Source organism: Budorcas taxicolor, chromosome 21, assembly GCF_023091745.1.
Source record: "Budorcas taxicolor isolate Tak-1 chromosome 21, Takin1.1, whole genome shotgun sequence".
Classification (NCBI taxonomy): Eukaryota; Metazoa; Chordata; class Mammalia; order Artiodactyla; family Bovidae; genus Budorcas; species Budorcas taxicolor.
Genome location: NC_068930.1, coordinates 4,355,762 through 4,361,761, shown reverse-complemented (window position 1 = coordinate 4,361,761; position 6,000 = coordinate 4,355,762). Strand labels below are relative to the sequence as shown.

Here is a 6,000-nt window from a genome sequence, read left to right as displayed (position 1 = left end):
CTTCTCGCTAAGCAATATTGATGCCCACAGTTCCCTGAGGGAAGGCCTTTTTTGCTTCCCAACTGTAGTATCCCTTATGTACGACTGGATACCTATGTGTTGGCACAAGTGAAGAAAGTTAGGTTCACGTGACTGTGGATGTCTGTCTGACTGAGTGTGCAAGCGTGGCGGGAGACTTGATGTGGGTCTGAGTACTCGTGTTCTAGCGTACCAAGAATGATGTGCTCTCAGGATTCTGGGTGCCTTTGGAACTCTTTCCGTATATTTCCGTGTCTCAGAGCCCCTGAGCAAAGGCCCTGGTGTCTGAACACACACATCTTCTCCATGGAGACCTGAACTCCCACGCTCCCACAAAACACCATGCAAAATTACACTGAGGGGTTGACATAGGCTCTGGGCTCCCGATCTACATGATCCATGGGGTCTGACCAAAGTACAGGAACCGGACCACCTAAGGCCCCCTTGCGGAGCATCTGTGTGAATGTCCCTTACCGTGATACTACCCCAGCTACTACTACAGCTCAGGTGTCCGTCCTTGCCACGAGTCCCACCTCCTCCCCGAACAGAGATACTTTCTGGAGAAGGCCTACAGTGTGGTTAACTTGGCCTTGGGCCAGATGCAGCCCACCATACGCTCGCAGAGCAGAAGAATACAGGGCATGCGCCTCTTCCTGTGCAATTAGTCCAGTCGGTCTCCGGGGCTCCGCCGGAAAGCGCAAGACAAGAGGCAGTCATCCTCAGGTACCAGGATCCAGGGGTCACTCCCACAGAAACGGGGCCCATTTCCTGGCCAGATTATGCTCAGATCCACAGCCTGCAGGGCCCTGGGTACCAACCACACCCTAGAGAAAGCTCCCTTAAAGCAAGACTTGGTCTAAATTGAACTCCTTCTGCCCCCAAGGGTGACTCACCCACATCAGAAGCCTCCAAGGGCTCTACTCACACAGGGCAATCAGCACTCAGCAAGACCCACAGGAAGAAGGTGGCTTTGATTACGGCAACACCGTGCCATCCTGCCTGGCAGCTTGTCCCCACCACGCAAGACCACCAAGCGCTCACAGATCACTAAGGCTGCTTCCAGGAAGACTCCAAATAAACAGGCAGGGGAAGACCTTGGATTTGCCAGGTTTCCCACCATCATGTCAGGGGAGCCAATGGCTACTACATTGAAGCAGCGTGGTATGCCAACCAATGCCGGATCTCTACCACAACCATGGTCTTCCAAGGTTGCTATGTCACTGCCAGGGTGGTGAACACCTGGGTGGGATCCGGGCTGTCTTGCTGGCCCCATTCTTCGGGAACTCATACACTTTGTAAATTCCAGTCCCAAGGGCTAAATGGGGGCACATACCTTATTACCACCCAGAGGGCTGGCTCCTAGGCCTAGTTATTGTAACTCTTCGAGGCACCAAAGATACAGTTTGAAAGACCTTTTACTGGCATCAGGCCACAAAGGTCACTATCACCGAGTCTCCCAACCACCAGCAATGCCCTGTCCTCTGCACCCAGCAACCAGCAGCTCCAAAAGGACCACAGTATGTATCACTGAAGACAGAACAACAGTGCCTGAATATCAGGGGACAGATTGTCCCAGGAAATCATACTACACCTATCTTCACCTGCACAACCATTCTGCTCTAGGCCTCTGGCCAACCCACGGGAGGAATGTATGGCTACGATCACCTCACAGTCCACAGTGTCCTGCAAGGCTCAACACTGTGACAGGAGTTGCAATACAGGAAGGAACTGCCAAGAACAGAAACTAGACCTATTTCCTTTTGCCCCTGCCAACGTTCCACTAGGTCCCTGCAACTGCTACAGTACACAGGCCACTCGGGAATCTCACCAACCCAAAGGGCTGCAATGGCGAGGGCCTCAGAGCTGACCTGGGGCTCTGATCAGAAACCACAGAAACTTTTGTGCTTCGGGTTTCATATCACCATTACCCCAACGAGCGCAACTAGCAGCATTAACGGGGAGGAAACACACCTTTTCGAGTGAAGAGCTCAAGAGCTCAGCCAGGATCTAATGTGACTCCTGCCACCACTGGACAAGCCGAATGCCTCTATGCTCCGCAGTGCCTTTACACGGACCTCGCATTCCAAGAGCCACTCCAATGTCTGTACACGGCCCACCCTCAGACGGGAGCCTCGCAAATGGTGGTGACCTAGCTCCTCCATGTGTGTGTGTGACACAGTGGGAGATGCACTCACTGCTAACCAGTCCCGCCCTTAACTCCAAGGGAAGCAACGTGCTGGACCTCAGTTTCGGTGAGGAGACGGTAGTGAGTTCTCACTCATTTTGTTCAGATTTTCCAAGGAATGCATGTGAGGGTGTCATCATCGATCCGAGCACGTGCTGGCTCACTGCCCACCTCCACGGGGCAGGCAGGGCCACTCCCAGGAGGAGCCAGTGACTTTGGAGTCCCCCAACACCCAGGAGAACTCAGAGCCCCCAGGCTTCTCAGCAAAAGGAATGGTCCCTCCATACATACAGCCACTCAGGCAGTCTCAGGAAACCTGAAATCCATGACACGTCTTGGGGCAGGGGAAGGCGTACCGAGCTCGGTGATCCGAAAGCAGTGGCAGCAACCTGGGCCCGCCACACTTCTCGCCGGACTCCCTAGCACCTCGAGTCACCATCTCACGAGCGGGGCTCCATTTTCTGAGTGACGGACTCTCACACTTGGGAACTTCACCTGACAAGGGGACAGAAAGCACAGGCAAGCTTCAGATGTGTACCCAGCTTCTCGCTAAGCAATATTGATGCCCACAGTTCCCTGAGGGAAGGCCTTTTTTGCTTCCCAACTGTAGTATCCCTTATGTACGACTGGATACCTATGTGTTGGCACAAGTGAAGAAAGTTAGGTTCACGTGACTGTGGATGTCTGTCTGACTGAGTGTGCAAGCGTGGCGGGAGACTTGATGTGGGTCTGAGTACTCGTGTTCTAGCGTACCAAGAATGATGTGCTCTCAGGATTCTGGGTGCCTTTGGAACTCTTTCCGTATATTTCCGTGTCTCAGAGCCCCTGAGCAAAGGCCCTGGTGTCTGAACACACACATCTTCTCCATGGAGACCTGAACTCCCACGCTCCCACAAAACACCATGCAAAATTACACTGAGGGGTTGACATAGGCTCTGGGCTCCCGATCTACATGATCCATGGGGTCTGACCAAAGTACAGGAACCGGACCACCTAAGGCCCCCTTGCGGAGCATCTGTGTGAATGTCCCTTACCGTGATACTACCCCAGCTACTACTACAGCTCAGGTGTCCGTCCTTGCCACGAGTCCCACCTCCTCCCCGAACAGAGATACTTTCTGGAGAAGGCCTACAGTGTGGTTAACTTGGCCTTGGGCCAGATGCAGCCCACCATACGCTCGCAGAGCAGAAGAATACAGGGCATGCGCCTCTTCCTGTGCAATTAGTCCAGTCGGTCTCCGGGGCTCCGCCGGAAAGCGCAAGACAAGAGGCAGTCATCCTCAGGTACCAGGATCCAGGGGTCACTCCCACAGAAACGGGGCCCATTTCCTGGCCAGATTATGCTCAGATCCACAGCCTGCAGGGCCCTGGGTACCAACCACACCCTAGAGAAAGCTCCCTTAAAGCAAGACTTGGTCTAAATTGAACTCCTTCTGCCCCCAAGGGTGACTCACCCACATCAGAAGCCTCCAAGGGCTCTACTCACACAGGGCAATCAGCACTCAGCAAGACCCACAGGAAGAAGGTGGCTTTGATTACGGCAACACCGTGCCATCCTGCCTGGCAGCTTGTCCCCACCACGCAAGACCACCAAGCGCTCACAGATCACTAAGGCTGCTTCCAGGAAGACTCCAAATAAACAGGCAGGGGAAGACCTTGGATTTGCCAGGTTTCCCACCATCATGTCAGGGGAGCCAATGGCTACTACATTGAAGCAGCGTGGTATGCCAACCAATGCCGGATCTCTACCACAACCATGGTCTTCCAAGGTTGCTATGTCACTGCCAGGGTGGTGAACACCTGGGTGGGATCCGGGCTGTCTTGCTGGCCCCATTCTTCGGGAACTCATACACTTTGTAAATTCCAGTCCCAAGGGCTAAATGGGGGCACATACCTTATTACCACCCAGAGGGCTGGCTCCTAGGCCTAGTTATTGTAACTCTTCGAGGCACCAAAGATACAGTTTGAAAGACCTTTTACTGGCATCAGGCCACAAAGGTCACTATCACCGAGTCTCCCAACCACCAGCAATGCCCTGTCCTCTGCACCCAGCAACCAGCAGCTCCAAAAGGACCACAGTATGTATCACTGAAGACAGAACAACAGTGCCTGAATATCAGGGGACAGATTGTCCCAGGAAATCATACTACACCTATCTTCACCTGCACAACCATTCTGCTCTAGGCCTCTGGCCAACCCACGGGAGGAATGTATGGCTACGATCACCTCACAGTCCACAGTGTCCTGCAAGGCTCAACACTGTGACAGGAGTTGCAATACAGGAAGGAACTGCCAAGAACAGAAACTAGACCTATTTCCTTTTGCCCCTGCCAACGTTCCACTAGGTCCCTGCAACTGCTACAGTACACAGGCCACTCGGGAATCTCACCAACCCAAAGGGCTGCAATGGCGAGGGCCTCAGAGCTGACCTGGGGCTCTGATCAGAAACCACAGAAACTTTTGTGCTTCGGGTTTCATATCACCATTACCCCAACGAGCGCAACTAGCAGCATTAACGGGGAGGAAACACACCTTTTCGAGTGAAGAGCTCAAGAGCTCAGCCAGGATCTAATGTGACTCCTGCCACCACTGGACAAGCCGAATGCCTCTATGCTCCGCAGTGCCTTTACACGGACCTCGCATTCCAAGAGCCACTCCAATGTCTGTACACGGCCCACCCTCAGACGGGAGCCTCGCAAATGGTGGTGACCTAGCTCCTCCATGTGTGTGTGTGACACAGTGGGAGATGCACTCACTGCTAACCAGTCCCGCCCTTAACTCCAAGGGAAGCAACGTGCTGGACCTCAGTTTCGGTGAGGAGACGGTAGTGAGTTCTCACTCATTTTGTTCAGATTTTCCAAGGAATGCATGTGAGGGTGTCATCATCGATCCGAGCACGTGCTGGCTCACTGCCCACCTCCACGGGGCAGGCAGGGCCACTCCCAGGAGGAGCCAGTGACTTTGGAGTCCCCCAACACCCAGGAGAACTCAGAGCCCCCAGGCTTCTCAGCAAAAGGAATGGTCCCTCCATACATACAGCCACTCAGGCAGTCTCAGGAAACCTGAAATCCATGACACGTCTTGGGGCAGGGGAAGGCGTACCGAGCTCGGTGATCCGAAAGCAGTGGCAGCAACCTGGGCCCGCCACACTTCTCGCCGGACTCCCTAGCACCTCGAGTCACCATCTCACGAGCGGGGCTCCATTTTCTGAGTGACGGACTCTCACACTTGGGAACTTCACCTGACAAGGGGACAGAAAGCACAGGCAAGCTTCAGATGTGTACCCAGCTTCTCGCTAAGCAATATTGATGCCCACAGTTCCCTGAGGGAAGGCCTTTTTTGCTTCCCAACTGTAGTATCCCTTATGTACGACTGGATACCTATGTGTTGGCACAAGTGAAGAAAGTTAGGTTCACGTGACTGTGGATGTCTGTCTGACTGAGTGTGCAAGCGTGGCGGGAGACTTGATGTGGGTCTGAGTACTCGTGTTCTAGCGTACCAAGAATGATGTGCTCTCAGGATTCTGGGTGCCTTTGGAACTCTTTCCGTATATTTCCGTGTCTCAGAGCCCCTGAGCAAAGGCCCTGGTGTCTGAACACACACATCTTCTCCATGGAGACCTGAACTCCCACGCTCCCACAAAACACCATGCAAAATTACACTGAGGGGTTGACATAGGCTCTGGGCTCCCGATCTACATGATCCATGGGGTCTGACCAAAGTACAGGAACCGGACCACCTAAGGCCCCCTTGCGGAGCATCTGTGTGAATGTCCCTTACCGTGATACTACCCCAGCT

General features: G+C 53.7%; 2 non-coding genes across 2 annotated transcripts; both read right to left on the bottom strand.

Annotated features, from left to right (window-relative positions):
• Positions 1-2,256: 2,256 nt before the first annotated feature.
• Positions 2,257-2,349, bottom strand: LOC128067062 (small nucleolar RNA SNORD116). Its single transcript, XR_008201278.1, has one exon. It is a non-coding gene; the product is annotated as a small nucleolar RNA SNORD116 (small nucleolar RNA).
• Positions 2,350-5,001: 2,652 nt separating this feature from the next.
• On the bottom strand, positions 5,002-5,094 carry LOC128067061 (small nucleolar RNA SNORD116). Its single transcript, XR_008201277.1, has one exon. It is a non-coding gene; the product is annotated as a small nucleolar RNA SNORD116 (small nucleolar RNA).
• Positions 5,095-6,000: the final 906 nt, after the last annotated feature.